At 33.6% G+C, this 24,765-nt stretch overlaps 2 long non-coding RNA genes across 2 annotated transcripts; one reads left to right on the top strand and one right to left on the bottom strand.

Annotated features, from left to right (window-relative positions):
* Positions 1 to 496: 496 nt before the first annotated feature.
* Positions 497 to 1,771, top strand: LOC146529777 (uncharacterized). Its single transcript, XR_014878951.1, has 3 exons — positions 497 to 1,043; positions 1,240 to 1,383; positions 1,542 to 1,771. It is a non-coding gene; the product is annotated as an uncharacterized LOC146529777 (long non-coding RNA).
* A 35-nt stretch (positions 1,772 to 1,806) lies between these two features.
* LOC146529776 (uncharacterized) lies at positions 1,807 to 2,824 on the bottom strand. Its single transcript, XR_014878950.1, has 2 exons — positions 2,261 to 2,824; positions 1,807 to 1,995 (listed from the first exon to the last, which is right to left on the bottom strand). It is a non-coding gene; the product is annotated as an uncharacterized LOC146529776 (long non-coding RNA).
* Between the last annotated feature and the right edge of the window lie 21,941 nt (positions 2,825 to 24,765).

The raw sequence follows: 24,765 nt of genomic DNA, 5'->3' as shown, positions 1-24,765 counted from the left end.
TTTATATGTTTGCAAGCGTTTATCTCAGGAACTATTGCTTGGAATTGTTTTCTTTTGTTAGATAGTGTATCAATCACGGAGCTATTAGATAAGTAACAAAGTATAACACTTAGCTATTTCTATTTGACGACAATAAAGGTGTATTGTATTTTACAAATATAGTTTTCACCGTGAATTTGAGAGAATGGGGCAGGAAAATGGGGATCGAATCGACTACCATCAAGAGTGCAGTCAGCCATGATGACCTATAGGCCGCCGCCGCGTCGTAGTAGGGACAATGTTAGTTGTAAACACGGTGGTTATAAGTTCGATCCCCACTCAGTGAAATGATTATAATGATATTATTTTTATTTCTGCGGCTTAGTAGACAAAGTAAAGGCGCTGATTTCCGCCATTCAACACGCAATGCATAAAAATAGGCGTGATGACAAGTTAACGACATAAGCCGCGCAAACCAGGGCAGGCAGAGCAAACCTGAAAACCTAATATTAAGACACTCCCTTCCCCATTAACGCCCAATGTTAATAATCGATCCTAATCCATAAATTGCTACCATAGATTAAAATATCAATCTATTTTTTGAGTTTAGCTTGCCAATAACCTATCGAAGTACTTCATTTTCAATCTTTAACTTCAATCTATCGTTGGGAGGACTAACTGGAGATGAAGAGGGAACTTTGTATGAAAGTTACAGCTTGTGCGTGCCAATAAACGATCTGTCCATTTTGACATTACGTTGGATAGCAAAAATGACAGCTAATTGCGATCCGACATATTTTGGGGTTTACTTTATCATATCCCCGGATTGCAAAATTGCATTTATATTATATTTGATTTTTAAAGTAAATAAATATGTGGAGTGACATTTCTTCGAGTGATAGTAATGATAGTGTTATGTAGTCAGTGTCAGCAATTACAAATATATGCAGTGAGCATATAAAAATATATCAAGAGAGTGCTAAAAACTTCTATCAAGTTGGTGCCTTTCCTGGAGTTATTGCTGCAATTGATTGCACTCGAACACTTATGTGTTTAATCGCCATGTGAGTATTATTAAGTTATAAAAGTTTTCTTTACAAAAGCAGGCAAATTATGGAAACTTTTTTTGTATACTTAATCTCAGTTACTAATTACCATTTCATTTCTTAATTTGAGCTCTGGGCCTATTAATTTCAGTTGCTGATTTTCCAAATTACTATCTCATATATTTGTAAAATAATATTTTATATTTTATTATAGGCAGCAAAATGTGATGCAAGACATTATGGTAATCAATGGAAATAAAGTACCAAATAGACCATATTTATTAACACAAGTTCTTAATCCAAGTACTAAAGCAAAGCTGCAAGCAAGCATATATTAAACCAGGAACATAATAGAAAGGTATTATGTTAACCTAATATTACCTATGGTATGGAAAAAAGGGGACGGACCATATAAAAAAAAATCTTATTATAATTTATTAGTATGATGTGTAAATAGTATTAAACTTATTAATATTCATTAATTATATACCTAATATAGAAATTTTATATTTTTAGAACATTTGCAAGATAATTTCATATTATGGCACTCCATTTGCAGAGATCTTAATTTGGAGGAAGTACCAGGAATGGAAATACCTTCATGACATGATAGATAATGAGGACAGCGCTGCAATATAAGATATCACAGAAAGGATGTAAATAATTGTTTTATAAGATGAATAATTATTCAAGTATTTTATATTTATTAATTACTTAAGTGAGAAGATTGTTAGTTAATCATAGTTTTACTTGTTTTTGGGGGTGAATAAGGAAAACAATGTGTATTGTAATTTTTTTATTATTAAAAAACTGTAACCTATTTTTTTATTTGTCTCTTTATATAAATATTTTTTAATTCTTAATTCTAGCTTGCTCCATGTTTAGTAATTTTATCAGCTTTATTCTCCATACATTTCTTATAAGCTACAAAATATTTAGTGAATTTCTTGCAATCACTGTTTTGTTTTTACTGAAAAAAATAAAGTATTTATTAGTTCATTGTTCAATAAAGCATTCATCAATATAAGTTAAAATAATAATCTTGCACTTAATCTCAAATTTTATTCTTTGTTATCCAATGTAGCAATAAACAATATGAAATTGAAATAGCCAAGCAAAACGATATTAATATTATAATGAATTCAAAAATTCTATAGAGGCTAACGCCTTTATATAATTTTTCGCATGTATATTTAAACTTAATAAACAAAATTATGAATACATACGATACTTACCTTACTATGCCGGACTCCATTAATGAAATTAAAATAATTATCTTTAGTTCAGTTTAGTTGTAATTTTATGGCGTTTCAAGTTATGTTTAATAATTTATACATGAAAATGGGTTAGGAATAAAGTATCTTAAAACTAACAATTAATTATTATATTATAAAAACATATGCTGTCAAAATGACATGTTCAAGTTCCATTGTACGCACCTAAGCATATTGCATTAAGTTTTAAAAAGTGTTTTAATATTATTAATTTTTATTCTTTTTTAATATTTTGGGACTTAAAGATTTATTATTTTATTAAAAATAGTTTTTATAGGACTTTTATAAGTAATAATAATTAATTTTAAATTTAATTTAGCATATATATTAGGATTTTGTTAATTAAAAAAAGATACGTAAAACGAAACTATCGTTACCGCAGGGAGGGCCCTGCAATCCACTTTTGATGATAAGTTGACATTATCCGGAATGGTTATTGGCATGCAGGTTAGAGATTGGATAGATATGTCGAACATTCCAAGATTGACGTTAGCTGGAGATCGGAGATACATTATTAATTTCGGGCGTAAGACACTTTTATTTTCCACTATCCACTGATTTCTAGAGGTATTGTGTGTTTAGTAGCGGCACTCAACACCGCGCTTTGCCTCGTCATCAGAGCGAAATAATGGAAATGTTAAATATCTCGTAGAAATTAAACCCACAACCGTGGCGCGACTGCTCTCTAAAAAACATATTATGTACAATTTATAAAAAAATACATTCATATAAAATAATAGATAGAAAGATAGATGAACTGTCATTGATTCTCAATAGCCGCTCCAATCAACAAATCGTATAAAGCTGCACTCTATCCATCTATATGTTTACTCTTCACTAGACAGGAGTCGAACGGGCATTCATTGACGTGTCATTAGCTAATAACCAGTGTAAACACACCGTCAAAGCGCTGTATTGAACCGTTTTAGCGATATTAGTCTTTTTAGGGTTACCTTGTAAAGTGGAGTTTTTTTTATGCATTTATAATTTAAATTTTGTAGATTCTTTCTTATTTTAGGCAATAAAACTTGTTAAGCATTTTTGAGGATCAATTTTTTGTTGGATTTTTTTCCAATATTAGTCAATTATTCGTAACCACAATATTGGTGTAGACAAAAATGAGTATAGTGTCGAGTGTCATATTTTTCCGCATAAGGCAGAATAGGCAAAAGGATTTAGCGTTAAGACTTGTGTTGCCCACGCACCGTCCAATTTTCGAGACATAGCGAGTGGCGGAACTCTATGCTTTGTCTGCTTAGGAGAGGAAATGAAAATAATTCATTAGGTCGAGTTAGAATCAAACTCACAACTGTGGCATTTAAAATCAGAATCTAGATTATTTTCTTAACATCAAAATAAGTAGTCAAGTGATATGGCACTATACTTTCTCTGTAATTAAAAATGCATAAGATATGTAAAAAAATATATTTGAATAATATACGGAATCCTTACTAATGGCTGAAAACCTACATCACTTGCAATTAGGGAATGAGCAGTCCAAGATTAAATGGGCGTGAACAAATATCTGATGTAGTTCGTACGGCGCGGGCGAGTGTGATTTCTTTATACTTTGTTGTAACTATAGGTATGTGTTATGTAACGGAGGACGCTGGTTCGAATCCCAATGGCGTCTAACCTTATATCGTTTCTTGAAACAGAGATATATACATATATTAAGTTTTGTAGTTTGTCTTATCTATACGAACTTATCTATACGCAGTTTGTCTTATCTATACGAACGAATGAAAATTATTATAAGCTTAGGTCGCCATATTTTTCAAGGCATTGCATAACGGCAATGCGTGTTGAGTGGTGTAAATCAACACCGCGCTATGCCTTGTTACAAGAGCGAGGAAATGAAAATATTAAATATACACTTACTCAAGAAGGAATCAAACCCACAGCCGTCAGTCACACTCGTGTGCCATCGAGACACGACGGTCTAATATTATAAAATGTTTCAAAGAAATTAATAAATAATAGAAATATACAAAGGTTAAAGGTGATTAGCAGATCAAACACTTGCGCCTCACCGCCGTCTAATTAGCCCGCCTAGTGTTGACGTCGCCTGATTGTCTCAGATGTTCTACTATCTACACTATATACATTTACACTGGCTTATAATATTACTAATAAAGTAATATATTTGTATAATTAATTTTATTCTCTGATTATACAAATTAGTGAGACCGTAGTATCGCAACGGCACAGCGACTGACTGTAAGCCAGAATTCGGCTAAAAACGGGAAATAGCAGTATCTTAATGAGAACGGAGTGTCTTAAGGGAACGTTAAGTTCCTAAGTTCCCTCTTTCTACCCTGCTCTTATGTGATTTCCTACCCAGAGTGAAACTAAAAAAAACACGGTACAAAGCACGTAATCAGATGTGCTTCATTTAGATAATTCACCCATTAATTAAGCTCAGGACGAGGAAAAACTACCACTTAAAGAAACAAATAAGCTCTAAACAAAAACGATTCATTGTACATACTCCATTTATTTTAAAATATCTAACTTTTGTTCTTGACTTTCCCGCTTAGATGTAATAAGTATACTAACATTCTACTATTTCTACTTATTTGAATATAGGCATGATACGTTATCAATTTAAGAGGAATGTTAGTATGTACTATAATCATTTCTCATAAATCATTTTAAAATGAATCTAAGCTTTTATCCTTAGAAAATGTTACGTTCTATCTCAAGTAGTTAAAAAATTTCCCTATATACACTTAATTAAGAAGTCTTTTTACTTTTCGCTTTTTTAAGACTGACAGCATTGTTTTAACGAGATTGACAAAAAAAATCAATATATTTTTTTCTGGTATAGTAATCGAACTTACTACCGTTGCGTGTACGATGTCAACATGACTTCTTATGTAATATAATCTATGTAGACACCAAGTATTTCAGTCTGTGATTAATATAGCTGTGCTGCAATGTCTCCTTGGAGGGTACTCGACGGCACTTTATCTTTCAAATGCAGTAATTCTACAGCTACGTGGTATAATGATAACACAGGTTCGAATCCTTATTCTTTCCTTTTCCTTCTCTTAAAACATAAAAAATATATTTTTATATCCTCGCAAACAAGGCAAAACTGCGGCTTTGAGTTCTGCTACTCAACATGCAATGCCTCAATAATTCGGCGCATTGTGAGCAACGGAAGTTTTTTTAATGAAGAATAGAGTATCTTAACACTAGGTTCCCAGGTTCCCTTTGCCTACCCTTATATGTGCCGTATATAGCGTGAAGTTAACAAAATAAGTGCAATGGTCTATACAGTTATATATACTGGTGGAGAAACACTTATTTTAAGCCAATTTCTAGCAGAACAGCAATCTTGTAAAGGCTAAAGTAAAGTTCCGCCCCGCAGTACACGATTCGTACTTGTTTACGTTTTCTAATTTAATCTTCCAAAGTTGTAGAGATTGTCCAACAACGGCGCTGTACATGGGAATTGTTTGCTCTAGCCACTGCACTTAATACTCGCGAAAGCTATTTACTTTTGATTGGGAGTCTTGCCGACTTACCTAGGAAGCTACTTTGGAAAAACTTATAACTATTATTATAAGAAATTTATATAAAGACAGATGGTGAATCTACTACACCTTTCGCTAGATGTTTGACATATTCCGAGTCGAGTAGCAGAACTTAACTCCGCAATTCGTCCTACGAGAGCGGAGAAATAACTAAGTGGGATTCGAACTCACACCCATAGCAATTAAATTCATATTATACCTCACTGTACCACGTTGACGAGTATTGTATTAAGTACGCAAAGTTTGTGAGTTCGATTCCAGAAAAAAAAGGGACAAAAGGAAAAAAAGGTACAAGACTGTTTTGCTACCTAACAAACGTCACTCACAGCAAAAAGATAAGGGAAGTATCTACTAAATAGTCATCGTAAAATTCACGCCAATTTGGATTCGATGTAGAGTCGAATTGCCGGCGTCGCTGTATAATAACTCGGTAAAACACAGTTTTTATTACATGGTGAGCTTAAGATGCTAAAACTAAGGGAAGGTTTACATTACAATTATTTATACTGAAATATTTTATTAACCAATGTAAATATTATCATATGTTTATATTACACATTCAGGAACTCTTTTGTCTTTATAAATATATATAAGATTCTTTATTGCACTAAATTAACACATAATAAAACATACATTAAGAAAAGACATACACAACGGTGGACTTATCTCTAGAAGAGATCTCTTCCAGTCAACCCGTGGAAGTGGATAAGTGCAAAGTAGCGGGAAAGACCAGATAGTGCAGGGAAATTGAGAAAGACAAAAACAAAATAAATAATAAAATAAAAGTAATAATAAATATTAAAAAAATAAATAATTTGGCATGACATACACATAAATAAACATAAATATAGTTAAACAAAATAAATAATATATTATAACATCTAAATACAAATACATAATACTAATATAGATAGGTATAGAAATAAAATACATTTAAAAATATAAAAATATCCTCTTCCGATGGTGGGATAAGTGTCCAGGCCATCAGTGTAGAAAGAAGAAACTCCTCACAGGTCACAGGCGCAACGACATAGTGTTTAATTGAAAATGGAATAGTTGTATGTTCGATTATAACTCAAAGTTTCGTTTTCCTTGCTCTGGTTACAAGGGCAGCGTTGATAGAGATACGCAATGCCTTCAGAATTCGACGGAAAATGGAAATGGCAAAAATAAAACCTAGCTACATAATTCAATCACAATAAAGACAAAAATAATGGGTCATTTATAAGCGTTTCCCGAAACAAACTGTCTCTAAACACGGGGATCTCATATAAAAAACACTTAACGTCTGTAGGCGACTTCTCGTGCGTCCATCAAGAAAATCGGTAACTCTCAAAAACAATTGCCCGGGCATAGAGGCACACCCGGCCAAATTGCATTTCCAATTCATGAAGACTATTCCGCGTCCTTGTTTCCACTTCGCACCTAAAGATATCGGCTATGAATAATTTTTCGGTGGGACTTGTTGACTTAATTTTATATGGGGTTGGTTGCCGTTTTTAATGTGAACGTGGGAGTTTTTGGTGTGGTGTAATTTTTTTTATTTTTGTTAAAAGCGATGATAAAGTTATATATCTTTTTGATTTCGTTTTGTATTGGGAAACGAGAGTATAAATATGATTAAGATATATTTATTCCACGTCGACCTCAATAAATAGATCTATGATCAAATGATGTCAACTTTAAACTAAAAATACTAACATCAACAGAAATCTAGTCCACCAATCTCTACATAGAGACCCAGTTACCACATAAAAGGAACGAACTACCAAAAAAAAACTTTTCAACCGTATCCTAAAAAGAAATATTTTACAAAATTTTTACATATAAAATTTCATATTTCATATTTTCCTAATAGTTAGCATTAATGGGACTGACAAGTGGAGAACGCACTGTACGGATCGCGGCTGAGTTTCCAACCAATTACGCGCCTACCGCTTGTAGCTACCGCTTGTAGGTAGTACTCGAGATTGTCGATCGCATTCGTGTTTCGTTAGAATGAAAAGAATATTTTGAATATATTTTTGAAATGGCATGAGTCTATTTAGTTTTGAGTTGTTTTTTTGAGTTGGGGTAGAGATTTTTGAGTTTTGACATTCTGTAAAGAAAACTATTAGAATGTTTTAAACATTTAAATTAATTTCTATGCTTATACTGTTTAATTTTCACTCGGTGGAATGATTTATTATCATATCATTTCTACGCTGTGGCAACAAGACAATGCGCGACGTTGAGTTTTGCCACTCAATACTTATTATCAAAGAAATGGCGAACGAAGTATCTTAACACTAAGTTTCCTACGCCCACCCAACATACAACGTGAAGTTAAAAAATATCAAAACCAACTTTTATTTATAGAGTTAAGGAGCTAAGAAAACAACTTTAATTTCTAATATGGTTTCAGTACATCACCTATGTTAGGACCCTCGTTGCAACAGACATACAAACGTCGAGTGATACACGAGTACCTACTTTCAATACTTCGACAACATAACATAGTAAAATTATTTGCATTTTGCTGACAAGAAATATGATACAATTTACAATGTTTTAAGTAAATACAAATATTATATTTTTTAAATATTATGTTTTATTATGATTTCAGTACCTAAAACGAAAGGGGTGTAAGTGAGATTTTGTATAAATTTGATTATTTCAAAAAAAATTAGGTCCTTCGTCTCAACTTTAAGATGTATAGTGGATTTTACAGGATTCACTTTCCCTTATTCCGCATGCCAGTTAGTCAGTTACTTAGTTAGTTAGTTAAAAACTCTGTTTGGTACTGTTTATTCGCTTTGAATAAAAAGTGATAACAATTCATTCCACCGAGTGTGGATCGAAAACTATAACCATTTTATTTTAAAGGTCAAAAAGACGTTTATAATTCAGCAGAAAGTGGGAAATGGAAGTGTCTTAATGGGAACGGAGTGTCTTAACATTAAGTTCCCAGGTTCTCTCTGCCGACCATGCTAAGTGTGGCATACAGCATGAAGCTAAAGAAAAAGTAGAAGAAGACGCTCATATTATATCAGTGTGCCCTGATAGCCTATTTAATGAGAAAAAAATAAATCACTGTCTAATATTACAAAAAAGGCCATCATTTAATACACACAGTATAATTTTAGTTTTTAATTTTTCCTGTGACTAAAAAATATGACTCGAGTGTAGAGTACATAGATAGTACATCCAACAAGGACTTTTGATGCATGAAGTAGTCACTAGTTCGAATTTACTATGGATGAGATGCTCATTATAATTTATATTTGTTACGTTTGTTTAAGGCTCGTTTTGTTTTTTAAGTATAGGAAATGAATTAATGAATAAGTATGTGAGTTTTCACATACACTAACACACATACTCACACGACAGGTTAAATAAAAGCTTATGAAGAAGAAACATTAGAGAACTGCTAGATCAATTATAATTACTCTCTTATAATTTTGACAATGCGTGAAAAAGCGTGAATCTACTTTTTTTATAAAATGCAACGTATGTGTGATATATAGATATGAACCTGTACTTTGCGGAATCCATCTAGAAAAGTAAATAATCTATATATATAAAAGGACTTGTCCTCACTGACTGAGGTAAGACGCACGCATAGCCGTAACCGCTGTGCGTAGAAACGTGAAATTTGGACAGATGTTTACTTTCGTAATCTGGACATCCACTAAGAAGGGATTTTGAAAAATTTTAACCCTAAAGGGGTGAAATAGGGGTTCAAAGTTTGTATGGAAAAAATTTTAAATCGGCACCGATTTTTATAAAATTTGAAATTTAGATTTTTAAAAGTATTTAATTGAACACGTGTTTCATCGTTTTCTAGAATTCTCCCCCTAAAGGTGCAAATAAGGGGTTGAAAGTTGGTATGGGAAAATTCTTAAATCGCCACCGATTTTTATAAAATTTGAAATTCAGACTCTTAAAAATATTTCATTGAACATATGTTTCATGGGTTATTAGAATTCACCCTTAAATACGCAAGCGAAGCTGCGCGCGTCCGTTAGTAAATTAATAATTTTTAAGCACTAAATTGGTAAGAAATATTTCATACAACATTCAATTTCATTTCAAAACGTGTAAATATAAAAAAAACTTTATTCCAAATCGTAATTTTCAACCAAAATCTGTGAACTGATACAAAAATACCTCCACAACTATTGATTTTTAAATACAATCGACTCGTTAAATACAATACTACAAGCATCGGCAGGGATCGGCAGTTTCATCAACACCATACGCTGTTCCTGCGAACGGGTGACGTACTGTTTACCTTTTAATGCCAGGTGGAGGTTTAATCTTCCAATGAATATTATTAAAAAACAGTTTTTGTTTTGTATGTTTGTTTGTAAGGTTTAACTCAGGAATATCTTTGGGTTTTTATGTTTTTTTTATTCAGAGTTATAAAAAACTACGGTATGATCCAGTGAATATTTAGAAAAAAGGAAAATCTGAAGAAATTAACAATAATGTAACAAAAGATGTCAAAATCAGTAAATTAAGTAGGCTTTAATGCATTGTTTATACTTATTGTTTCGTGCAAAGTACGTCAATTATAAAGTTGAATAATGTATTATACGTTTTCATTAGCGATTATTACAGTATAAGCTGTGGTGCTTACATGTATAAGCTGTGGTGCTATACCACATATTCTAGATAAAAGTGACATAGCCCAAAAATGAACAATTTCAAAGATATTACTTTAGAAATTATAGAGACCTTTTATAGAGTTTGGATGATATATTTTTTCGCAAATTACAATTTTCAGAAACTTTGACATACGTCACCACTAGATTCTCTCCGTTTACCATTTAAATATGAGTTCCCTATCGCGAAGGTGTCATTGTCACTAATAAATAAATGTGAATCTGAATTGATTAAAAAATCCTGCTGAGTTTCTTGCGCCAGTCCTTATCAAGTGTGAGGCAGTAACTTTATTAAACTGGTAAATTACTTGATGTTCGTCCGCTAGATTCTGAAGGTATTGCACGTTCAGTGAACTGAACTGACTGAACTCAACGAATGGGACTGGACATCGAACCCACATGCTGTCGCGTTTACAGACGCATGCTTGTATCCTGGCCTCAATTTAACTTGTTTTTTTTTTATTACAATTACGTTTTTGTTGCACCTATTGAACGATATGCTTTTAATTACATAATTCTTAACTATTTCATCCCAGTACCAAGCAAAGTCACGTGAAATCGCTAGTGTTCCAATAAATACGATCCGATCAAACAAAGCTTCATTTATCTGTTACTGCAACCACTGTACGTACATAATACTCACAAATAACTGCAACTGTTATACGGTAGGTATTTCTATTATTGTTACAATTTTTGCTTCTTATTTTTTTAGCTTCACTCTGTATCTACTAGCGTATAACAGTGTAGGCAGAGGAAAGCTAGCACTAAAACATTCCCTTCTTCACTTTCATTTGAGACAGTGCATTTGAGGCGGAAATGAACACGACGTTTTGTTACCGAGTGGAAATCGAACCCACAATTGTCGCATTTTTAGTCAACACGCTATACCACTGCACCATGACGTCCTAAAGTTTGTACGTTTATTGTTACATAAACGTACAATTTTTAATAATAAACTTATTCCATTTCGACTTTTACGACGCAATTTGTATTGGAAACGTGTTATTGTTAATTAAATTATTGAGCTTTTTATTAAGCTTGTGCTTTATACTGGTGAATTATTTCAGAGACTAATTAATAGAGCTTTTGTGATTTATTTTTGGTTTTCAGCTATTTGGAGTGGAGGTCATAGATTGTCGTATCATTTTATAACTAACAATTGAGGCCAGTCGTACTCGTAATGTCGTACTTGTGGCCCAGTGAGACCGTAAACGTGACAGGTTGAGGGATTCATTCCCACTCGAGGTATAGAAATATTTAATAATTTCCGTTGCCGTCTCATCAATGCAGCTAAGGCTCCGTTAAGCCTGATACCGGCAGCAATACACCTTTCCACATCCATCTCGTATCTTCCATCTCTATTGAACATACTTCCCAAATATACCAATTCATTCACTCGCTAATATCTTGCCATTTATATTAATTTGCATTCCGTCCATTCTTCATCTCTTTCAAAAACCAGAACTTTTATCCTATTCGCATTCAGGCTATGCATATTTTACAATATAAACAAAAAGAGTGGTTTATTCACATTTATGACCTGGTTATTACCCAATGGGAAGTGTTAAAAAACTCTGTCCCCCATTTTCTACACAATTAACGAGACATTGCATGTTGTTAAGCGGCGCTAAGGAATTAGAGAATAATTTTACCAAATATTTTACGAAAATAATATAAATTCTAATAATAGATCACAAACCTTCCCATACACAGCGCTCGTGTTTACTGTCAATTAAATAATCAAAGGGTCCACGCGGCGAACGACGAAGTTTCCCAGGGAAGCGGGTGCGTGGAGGCGTGTGATGGTGTTACGCGATACAGTTCTACGGTTTAAATCCTGCTTGCTATTTATTATATAATTAAAGTATTTACTTATATAGGCAATTTGTATTTGGTAGGTACGTGTTTTATGGAAATTGGTTGAGGATTTGAATTTATTAAACGGGCTGCTTCAAAATTTTATTTATCAACTATACCTAATGTTTTTTGTGTTAAATTCTGGAAGCCTTGCATGTTGAGTGGTGAAACTGGATGCGTTTTAAAATATGAAACATTTCATTTCCTTGAGTAAGAATGCGTATTAGAGATACAGCCTACTCTGAAATTGTTAATTCACAAAGCAATAGTAAGGAGATATGATAACGTGCAACTAATATTGGATACCACTACACTCTTAATTTGTACTTATTTGTAGTTCATAAGGTTGTATGAACATTGTATAAACGAAGTGTCTTGACTCTCAATATTCGTAACTAAAGCTATACTGAAACTACCTTACAACTTCTAAAATTATAGTCGTAATTGAATATAAAATAAGTTTTAATCTTTAGCTTAATAGCGAAAAGTGAACGTCGAGCATTATTTTTGCCAGTTTAATTCGGCAACAATGCGACATTTTCATTATTTAAATTTAAATCCCCTAATAGTGAGTAGGTTTCGGAACAGAGGCCCGGGGCCGGGTGCCGGGCGCCGGGCGCTGGGCGTGCTTAAATATGAATATTGTTTGTGTTAATTCTTGATTAATTGTTTCTTTTATTTTATTTCTTGGTCTAACTTCCATCTATTTAAACTTTCGAGACATTACGTATTGACTCGTGGAACTCAACACCACACATTGTGTTTTTCCCAATGCGAACAAATGTAAATAATTCACTCCCCTGAATGGGAATCAAGCTCGTGTTCACAATCAGACACTCAAAGAAACAGATAAACATACTTTGTGCCATGGCGGCCTCTTGATTCACTTTCTTGATTTTAAATATTTTCAGTAGATTAGCCTTTAGAGGCTTACAAAGATATGTAGAGAAAACAATGACAAATCATTCTCTAAATTAACCAAGCTCAACAAACCACTATTATCTCTCATCAACGTTTCAAATGATACTTTAAAGCAATCCTCACTTAATAAATATCTCATTAAAATCCAAACAAACCCTTTATAAAATCGGACATCGATAGCCCCGTGGGCCATACATCATTCGCTGTCGCTATATTTTATGAATGAAGCCCCCTATGCTGGGCAATTTCACGCGCCAGCGCGCCCGGGGCCCGCCCGGTGCCCGCCCGGTGCCCGCCCGCTCTCGGAGACTTTTACTCTTTTATTAATATAGGTAACTCATTTATTTATAGATGATAGGTAGTAGGTATTCAGAACGGGGGTTAATGTAGGTATTGGTTACAGTTTATCGGTTACTATCGGACGCGCGCAGCTTCGCTTGCGTATTTAAGGGTGAATTCTAATAACCCATGAAACATGTGTTCAATGAAATATTTTTAAGAGTCTAATTTTCAAATTTTATAAAAATCGGTGGCGATTTAAAGATTTTTCCATACAAACTTTCAACCCCTTATTTGCACCCTTAGGGAGTGAATTCTAGAAAACCATGAAACATATGTTCAATTAAATATTTTTAAGAGTCTAAATATCAAATTTTATAAAAATCGGTGGCGATTTGAGAATTTTCCCATACAAACTTTCAACCCCTCATTTGCACCCTTAGGGGGTGATTTCTAGAAAACCATGAAACATGTGTTCAATTATATACGTTTAAGAGTCTGAATTTCAAATTTTATAAAAATTGGTGACGATTTAAAAAAAACCTATACAAACTTTCAACCCCTTATTTGCACCCTGAGGGGGAGAATTCTAGAAAACGATGAAACACGTATTCAATTAAATACTTTTAAAAATCTAAATTTCAAATTTTATAAAAATCGGTGCCGATTTAAATTTTTTTCCATACAAGCTTTCAACCCCTATTTCACCCCTTTAGGGTTAAAATTTTTCAAAATCCCTTCTTAGTGGATGTCCAGATTACAAAAGTAAACATCTGTCCAAATTCCATGTTTCTGCCATCAGCGGTTACGGCTGTGCGTGCGTCTTACCTCAGTCAGTGAGGACAAGTCCTTTTATATATATAGATATGTTTAGGTATTTTGAGCTAATTTTGTAGTTTGTCTTAGAATTCGAGGCCGTCACGACGAATTCGAGGCCGTTGGCACTGTGTAACCGCAACGCTTGTAGGTTCGATTCCCACTTGGGAAATGTAATATAATAAATTTAATATGTTCCTTCATTTCTTTTTCTTTTTTCCTATTTCCCTCACTCTGATAACGAAGCAAACCGCTGGATTGAGTTGCGTTGCGTTACTCAACACGCAGTGCCTCCAAAACTCTGGAATGGAGTGGGTTAAGACGAGGTTCCCAGGTTCCCTCTGTTGACACTGTTATGTCAAGAATACAGTGTGAGTAACTTAGTATTCAATTGGAAGTTGTGTCTTTTTGATGACGTCAATATGCTCTACTGAAAAGTATCTGTCGTCGTGACCACTTGTTAACGTTCCGCCAATCAATCCGTAACATCTCGAAATTTGGGCGAGAATTGGGAAATAGTGTCTTAACACTATTTATTCCCTTTGCCTACCGTGCTATATGCGGGATAGAGCGTGAACCTTAAAAAACAATAATCAAGACAATATAAAAAAGGATTTAATATCAAAATGAAGATTACAGGCGACGCGGGCGATCGCCCGCCGCGCTCCACCCGGAACTTACTTCGTTTGCATTTTTATTACTTTTTAATTTTATCACCGCGCACTGATAGCTAGTCCTCTCTCATTTACTTGTGCTCCCGTTTTAGTTGGTGTTGGATTGTTTTTGTTTTTCTCATTTATATTTATATGTATATTATTTTTGACAGTTGTAACGTAGTGGCATAGTGTCTGTTTTTAAAGGCGACGGTTCTGGGATCGAGGTCCTCTGGAATTTCCTCGCTGTGACAACAAGACAAAGTGCGACATTAAGTTTTTTGGCAGGCAGTTTTTTCAGTGGGTAGGATTTGGATGGACCAGGATTGTTGGTATAATGAGCTCCAGGTTATGATTATAAGTAACCCTAAATATGTCACGTATTTATGTTCCATAAGATACCTACAAGTTACGCTCACACTGTTACACAATTAGTAATAAATAGTAATAAACACCATTAAAATTATTTTTATATATACTTAGTGGGGAACGAAAATGTATTAGCACTAGATTCCTAGGTTCCCTCTGCCTTCTCTACTATGTGCAGGATACAGCATGAAGCTAAATAATTGAATTATACAATTTTTTATACAAATATATTTATTCTACTTTATATGTCACATACTGTACTATTATGCGCAACAACTTAACCAGATTTGAACCCGCTATCCGAAAAACATTAAATACAAAACAGCAATAAACTTTAAGGTCACATACATAACGGTATTTGCATATTATTCGTTTATTGTTCTACTGAATTCATATGATAATGTAACGATATACGTATTTTGTACCCCAGAGAGCTATGAACGATGCTGTAAAGATTTCAAACGTTTTATGTTACTATGTTTGTAATTTTGCGTGTTATTTGATATTATTGTATGGGAAGTATAAAGTTATTGATGGATGGGGGTTCGATTATGGGTACATAATAATATTATTTTTAGACATCCTATAAAAGTATAAACGTAGCGGGATTTGGACCTACGCCTCTTGGAAGCTGTTCAAAGGAAACTTGTAAAATGTATATATATATATATATAATAGATAAATGAAATTGAGATTTTTTTTTCTTTAATTTTTTTTTTTGAGGCCAATCGTGGCGCAGGGTCCCAAAGTGTGGCTGGAAACGCGGCTGGTTGCGTGTTTGATTCCACCGAATGGGAATCAAACCCACAACCGCATATACCCATACCCTTTGCCGCAGTTATAAATAGGATTTCGCCAGAAGTATAATGGTTATAAATGATGAAATCAGAGTCTAATTTTCCAATACCTCTCTATCTGAGTACAAACGAACTCCCTCAAGCTATTACAGTAAGCACATTAGTCTTAATTAGAAACACGACTGAGGGTCCATTTTTCTTATAATCACTCCCATTACACTTGGAACGGTAAGTTAATGAATAGATACTTCTATTATATATCGAATAGTAATAAAAGGAAATTATTATATTAATTGAGACCAGTCGGGGCGCAGGGGACACTTGTAACTGTAAACGCGATAATTTGTGGGTTCGATTCCCACTCGAGGCAATGAAATGTGTAATATTTTCATTTGCTCGCCCTGGGGAAGCGCGGCATTAAGTTCCGCAACTTAACACACATTGAACAGAACCACTCAACAGAATTGGGAAAAGTGGAGAACGAAAATGTCTTTTTGGGAACAGAGTGCTTTAATACTAGGTTTCGTCATCGTCATCGTCTTCAACGTCTGCCTGTCATCATAATAATTGCGTTTTCGATGTTCTGTTTCTGGATTAAGAATAATAATGTATATATATAAAAGGACTTGTCCTCACTGACTGAGGTAAGACGCACGCACAGCCGTAACCGCTGTGCGTAGAAACGTGAAATTTGGACAGATGTTTACTTTCGTAATCTGGACATCCACTAAGAAGGGATTTTGAAAAATTTTAACCCTAAAGTGGAGAAATAGGGGTTGAAAGTTTGTATGGAAAAAAAATTTAATCGGCACCGATTCTTATAAAATTTGAATTTCAGACTCTTAAAAGTATTTAATTGGACACATGTTTCATGGTTTATTAGAATTCACCTCTAAATAAGCAAGCGAAGCTGCGCGCGTCCACTAGTAATATATATATGTATGTATATTAAAACAGCTTTTTTCAATTCAACCGAATAAATTCTTATATAATTAAAAATATTTCTACAAACATTTAGAAACTTTCAATTACCATACCATATAAAAAATAGTTAAAATAATTAAAATATTTCATAAGATCAAACTCAACTCATAACTCCAGTCCCAGATGACTGTAGTAAGCTATTAAAGTGCTCAAGATGAGCTTTCGATTCAACAGAGCTTCTCAAATATACCGCCTGCCTGCTTTCCAGTGCGTAATATATCTCCTTTATTAATACTAGCTTTTACCTACGGCTTGGCTTGTATCGGAAATTGGAAAAAACTAAGAACCGTCGTGGCGCAGGGGCACAATTGTGGGTTTGATTCTCACTCGGGGAATGATATAAGGCTTTGGTAACGAGGTAAACAGCAGCGTTGAGTTTCGCCACTCCACACAAAAAGTGTCTTAATGAGAACAGAGTGTCTTAACACTAGAAATTCCAGGTGTCCTCTGCCTATTTTGCTATGTGCCTGCTATCTGATCTCGACAAATGGACTACCTAACACAAAAATAATATAATATTTAAATAATATTTTCAATTATACCTTTTATAAATTAACGATTTACTTGCGTCAGAAATAGTACTTAAAATATGAATAGATTTCTAAAGCGAGAATATTTACACAAAAAAATATGCTAAGCTACGTACTACTACTAGTATCTAAATTAATCACAAAATATTTAAAAAACCCACAACAAACACTTAAGATCAAGCACAAATCATCCAAATATAGCATAGCGCACACTGTTAACAAGCTTTAATCGTACAAATAGCTATAGATATCGATATAGCGCATCTCTCACCGAATACGCGGCATTAGGATCACTCGAGACGGCGCGGGCGGGGTCGATTGCGTTTGCATACTGTCCACGACGACACTAATGTATTTGCTAGTGCATCGCCGTTGTACTAGATAACTCTCTTTAGAAACTTTTCTAAACTTCTATTAGAACCGAGTAAATATTTAAAGTGCCTATATGCATATAGTAGAGCAAAGTGGAGAGTATATGACTGTAAATACCTTTTTTATTTAGCATCACTCTGTATCCCGTACATTGCGATCCTCACAAAAATATTTTCAGTTAAACATAACAAGCAATATCTCTAAAATAAATGGAAAGTAGTCAATAATCAACAAAGGGTCTTAAATCTATGTTCTCTCTGATTCTCTGCCCACCTTGACCAGAATAAGCCTTTGGGTTGATTGGTTGATTAAGAATATATCTGGTTGAGGCCAGACGCGGCGCATGGGCACAAGCGTGTAACTAAACGCAACGATTCTGGATTCCCACTGGAGGGTATGAAATATTTTTATTTTATTTATTTATTAAGGACAACTAACAAAACGTACACTTACCTAAACGGATATTACAAACATGTCTTAAAACTATTAGCTTAGTGTTGCTTTACTTATAAGCTGCCACGGCATGATGGATGAGGGACAGTTTCATAATAAACTTAAAATTTATTACTTACACATACTTACATAACTATTATTTGCAATTTTAATTTCCTCGCTCTGGTACCTTACCAGATTGAGAAGATTTTCAATTGTTTTATGGGCATAAATATTTTAAAAATATTAAAAATTTAATGGAAAAGTAAAGTAAAGCAACTTAACAAAATTACTTATTTTCATCCGATTTTACAAGATTAAACTAATTTAAAGAAAAGCGAAAGTAACATTTTTTATATGATTATATAAATCGCGGTTTCAAGGAGCCATTATCTGAAATAGAATCTGCCACAGACCGAAGTGAAACGAAACAAACGAAAACAAACTCATTTCGTACGAAAATAAAAAAGACAATAGAAACATAAGTTATTACATTCCGTCAGTTATCACAAATCTCAATTTGCCTCAGAATTTCAAATGATTGCTTCGCAAAGCTTATTTCGGAGCTTTAAAAGTTCATTATGTTGCCGTGACGTCACTAATCAAGTCCTAACAACAAATGAAGTGAGAACGAAAATTGTTGTTAGGTACATTTTAAATTGAGTTTAAGTTGAATGATTACTTTGTATTAGAAATATAAGACTGCCGAACTGCATCTGCAAATATAACTTTAGTAGATTAGGTTTTCCGCACGATCTTGAGAGACATTGCGTGTTGAGTGATGGGACTCAACGCTGAGCTGTGCTTGCCAGGACTAGGACGAGATATTTTATTTCACCGAGTGGAAATCGAACCCAAAATTGTCATGTAGACGGACGCTATAACGGCCTAATCTGAAAAAAATCTACTACATAATATGTAGATGTTATACCGGCCTTTTGTTATTATTGGTCAAAGCACGTTGATGAAAAAAAAAAGGTTATAAATGCAATTGCTCTTTCAATCAATTTTAGATGTCAGAATTACAAATTGTTCGTACACAGTGCATTATAGAGACCTGAAAAAGATAAAGAAAACCAACTAACAATTCATTCAAATACAATCAAAATCCATGAAAAAAATCAACAAAAATTGAATACCAGTGAAACAGACGACTAATGAAACGATAGTGACACAAAATCCTTTGGTCGATTTAAAGCCAATTTTCCAGTGAAGGCATCGGGCGATAAAAATGCGGAATCCCTTCGAATGGAATTGCGTGCAGCTCAGACGGGGTGTAATCTGCCTGCCTACAGAACCCAAACGCTCCCAAGAGGAGATGCTACTCACTAGCCACAGATAAGATATTTGTAGATGTGCCTATTTAAGTGCTTGTAAATTAACTATAGCTTCTGTTTTTTTCGGCTTTACGCTTTATCCAGCAGACAGGCACTTTGAAAACACTCCGTTCCCTGTTAAGAAGCGTGAAATAATATTCATTGTATGAATATAAAAAAAAATAATTAAATAAATAAAAAATAAAAAGCCTCACGCTGTATCCCGCACACATCAGGGTAAGCAGAGAGAACCTAGTGTTAAGACACTCTGTTCCCCACTTTCTGCCGAATTCTGCAGGCGTTGCGTGTTGAGTGGCAGAACTCAACGCCGCTCTCTGCCTCAACACCAGAGCGAAAAAATGAAAATATAAACGCCACGGCGCGGCAGCCCCTATATTATGAATATATACAATTTGAAATGTAAATAACTAAGAAACGGAATTAAATCCACAACCGTAGCATTCGCCGTCAGACACTGTACCGCTGCGCCACGAATGTCTCAAAACGTTCTTTTAGTTGATATAAATATTTAAAAAATATATAATTATATTATATTTTTTTACTTTCAATTGTAGCGTTAGAGAGTACAGCGTACGATAGGGCCTACAGCCCCACTATGGCCTAAACATTTATTAAAATACATAAATCTTATTTTATATCTATAAAATATTTGTTAAAATTACAAATACTTAAATTTATAGCTTTGGTTTTATATCTTTCTACAACAAGATAAAATCTTAAAATTGTAATTATATTTTAATATTCAATTTGTCACAGTAATATCTGCATCGACGTAGCAGTTCTGTGCACTGCAACAATTCTGTGGTCGGTGCATGGAATCGCGCCAGAACTAAATGAAATTGAAATTAGCTTTCTCCCCAGAGCCATGGAGCCACTCGCGGAATTCACCAAAAATAAAAGCGTATTATATTTTAAAATAGATTCTGGTTGCTCTGCTCCGCTCTGCTGAAGGCTGAATGAGGACGGCGACCAAGGAAATTAAATTAAAAAATCTATTAACATTACTTTTAAACATTAAATTAATTTATGTACCTATTTCTATTTCTTTAGCTTTACGCAATGTTGGATCTAAATGATCCAACATTAGGCAGAAGTTACCTAGTGTTAAGACACTATGTTTTCGCCCAATTTTTGGGTCATTGTGTGTTAGTCCCGCAAGTGGAAATCGAACCCAAAGCTGATGCATTTGCAGTGAGGCGCTGTGCCCCTGCGCGCCACGACGGTTTTAATTAATGTTGAAGTATATTAATTTAGTGTATGTGAAAGATTGTTGTTTTTAATTGTTCTTTAAGTGCACTTAGTTTAGGTCATGTCGCGAACGTGTGGTGTTATTGCTGTTAACTAATTGTTTTATATTGTAAATTTTGTTTTTCCTTTTCAGCAATGTAAATTATGGGTATTTTATAAGTACGTAAACTAATACTACTGTTACTTGCTGTGTTATACATATTTGTACTTATAAAATATGTATTTGTATTGTTAACGGTTAATAACAAAACAAAAAGAGACGGATTACTTCAAAATGGAACTCATAACCACCAATAATTGTTCAATAACTAGAAAATGTTAAGTAATCAATTTTAAAAACAGACAATCAACAGATTTACCTGTAAATGTGTAAATCAGGGTGGAAGAGGCAGCGCTCTTTTTACTGAAACTGCATATAGGGTAAAACATTTCATACCCGGAGCTAAAGACATTAATCAAGATGCCTCAACAGTTTGGACGCAGGATTTTTTTTTCTTTTCACGATTTTTCTCCAACTGTATTTCGTATGACGCACACATACACATATTACTACAAAAATATTACTAAGCGTTGCCAAACTTCTACTTTTCAATCATCAAAACATAACCGAACGAGAAAAAACGATATTTCGCGTTCTTTTTCACACAATTACCTATTTATAATAATTAATCTAAACACGGTTCAAAGCTCTTATTAAAATTGTTTAATAAAATCCTACTTTAAGGAATTTATTATATCTCCTTTATTATGAAATTATTCAGAAATAATGCATGGTTATTGAACCAACCACAAAGTTATATTCAACATTTTTAACACACAAAATGATATTGAACTACGATAGATAGGTACTTACATTTAACATTAGTGTTATATCGTCGTTGTCGCATTCTCCTTTCACTACCACTAATATTTACATCATACACGTAATACAAGTAATATTAAAAACTCAACATTTGTTTGAAATATCTTAAAAGAATGTATGTTTTGATAGTACACTCAAATACTGACACACAATAGTTTCACATTTTAGAAAAATACTCAGTAATCACATCATCACGATCACGAAACATTCATCACGATTTTAAAAATAAAATTAATATTAAACAACATCCAAATAATTTAAAACACTTAATTATTCAACGTCTAAAGTCGAACCAAATAATGTAAATACAACAGAACTTAGCCGTTCCGCGGCTAAGTTCTGTTCTTATACAGATAATTAAAAATATTGTAATAGTTGCCATTAATTAAAATACTTATCGAACATACTATTAAATTTTTTATTAAGATTTTCATTATTATTTATATTTGTATAATTATTTTGTTAGAAAATCGTATAAAAATTGAATAGTAAACGAGTTTTATAATATTATACGAGAACTTACGAAAATTCAATACGAAATAAATTAATATTTAGTAATTACCTATTTGTAAATAGTATTGATAATTTTATTAATTATTTTAATATCAAATCATGCATAAAAAGTATAATCTATATTTATTATGAACTACAGTGTTATATTAAACAATCAAACAATATTAAAAATGAATTTTGATATCTGCACAAAGACGGGGTGCTCACGCCGCACCGATTACCGGGGGTTCCCATAGAATCGGTGCGGCGCGTGCATTCTGCGCAATAGTAGTTGGGTCGGACTATAGCTGAATGCTATTTACTAAACCATATAAATACAACGGGTTATGGACCCAGACCACGTCGTAATAATAATAAAGAAGATTGCATCAATCGTAGAAAATTAGAAATAGTGGCGAGATTAAAACAGCGTTACTTCACGCGACGCTTCGGCGTTGGTATTGGGATTTGGAGGTTAAGTTGAATAAAAAAGAAAAACAAGCAAAAAACAATCACGATAGACGGAAACAGCACAGTAATAAAACTGGAAGGAGTAAAAAAATTGGAATGCTTGGAAGTTCCAAACCATAATACTACTACGGGGTGAAATTGTGTCATCATCATCTGCATTTATTGTAAAAAGAAATTCTACAATTAAAAGAAATATTAACTGTTTCTAGTGTAATAATATTCGACGTCATTGTCGAGCTGAATGTAATGTGGACAGAAAATGTAATATTTATTGTTAAAAAAAGTGAAAAAATGCTATTATTGTAATAATTCTGTAAACATGTTAAAAATGAGTGTTAATTTAAAAAGAGAAAATAAAAAAATGCGTTTGTAGTGCAACAAAAGTAAAATTAAAAACCTAATAGAAATAATTAAATAAAAGTGTGTGTATTGTGTATTCCTAAGTGTTGCGTTAATTTAACATCAGCTCGCCGCCGTCGCCTACACACCTACGCTAGTTGCTGCGACTCGACTTCTTGAATGAAGCGTGTGCGACGTTGCCGCGCCGACAGGTAAATGTGTGCATGTTTATGTTATACTTTACAAATGGCGTTTTATTTTAAAACGATAATTTTATTATTTATTTTGTTTGAAAAAATAAAACTTTTTCATTTTTGGGAATTTTTTTTTTCTGAATTATATTAGACTTTTATAGAGTAGTTAAAACTGTGGTTTCATTTAAAGCTGTCAATTCCACCCTGTATATGTTCGTATTTTGTACTGTACTGTACCTACAGTTCGATAGTAAAGACTACCGCCATGTCACGGATGTACGGCATACTTGATGATGGGAACCTGCACGTTGTTGCCTGTCACAGTTCACACCGCACACAGACTTTTTGTTTTTGAAAGATTTTTTTGGCAAATTATAAGCACTTCAGTGGAGGTAGATTGCTAGTTGAAATTATATTTTTTATCTTGCTTGTAAAGATGGGGAACGGAGTTAACTGAAGCGTCTAAAAAATTTACGATTTATTTGTATATAGTAATCATTAAAAATAATGAGTAAATGTGATACTGCATAGCAAGGTGATGAAGGTGGTGAAGATGGAACCTAGTGTTAAAACACTCTGTTCCTCACTTTTCGCCGCGCATTGTCTTCTTAGCAGAACAAGGAAATAATTCGATCCCTCGTGTGGGAATCAAAGCCACAACCGCCGCATTTACAGTCAGCTACCGTGCAACTTCGCCACTACGGCAAATATTTTTTTATATAATATGAAAAAGAATATCCCAAATGTAATTCCCACATAAATAAAAGTAAATATAACCGCAAGGCGGTATCCTCCAGCCCTGCAGCCGGTGATCACGCACGACTGCTTAAAAAGCTTCGCCGCAAGAACTAACACACGCCGTTTACTGACCATACGTGCACTATTTACTGGGGACGTGGCTTGTTTGGATGTGGCAATTAATGAAAATTATAAAAAATAAATCAAAATCAGCTTCATACTGTATCCCGCCTACGGCAGGGTAGGCGGAGGAGGAGGTTTGGTGGTTTATATGGGTTACTGACGATGTAGAGCAAAATTCCATTTCTTATTATATACATATTCGTACATACTTACTTATTAGGACTTTATAATAAAATTCAATTTGGTAAAGAAATTTACAAACTTTCTTGAACTCAATACATTTTTATTGTATAATTATGCTGATCTTTTTTGTTGGGTTTTTTTTTTATTTTTCGGTCTTTATGACTTTTGATTAGAGCTTCCAAAATTACAAATCTGGTTGATTTAAACACAAATTTACATATTATTATGTAAGTAGTTGTATTATATAGCATTGTAATAGTATTTTTTTAAAGCTTTTATTT

The sequence above is a fragment of the Heliconius melpomene genome, chromosome 17 (assembly GCF_056956725.1).
Source record: "Heliconius melpomene rosina isolate 202511_hmr_F chromosome 17, ASM5695672v1, whole genome shotgun sequence".
In the NCBI taxonomy this organism is placed as follows: Eukaryota; Metazoa; Arthropoda; class Insecta; order Lepidoptera; family Nymphalidae; genus Heliconius; species Heliconius melpomene.
The sequence above is the reverse complement of the archived record's forward strand: the minus strand, read 5'-3'. Positions and strand labels throughout refer to the sequence as shown.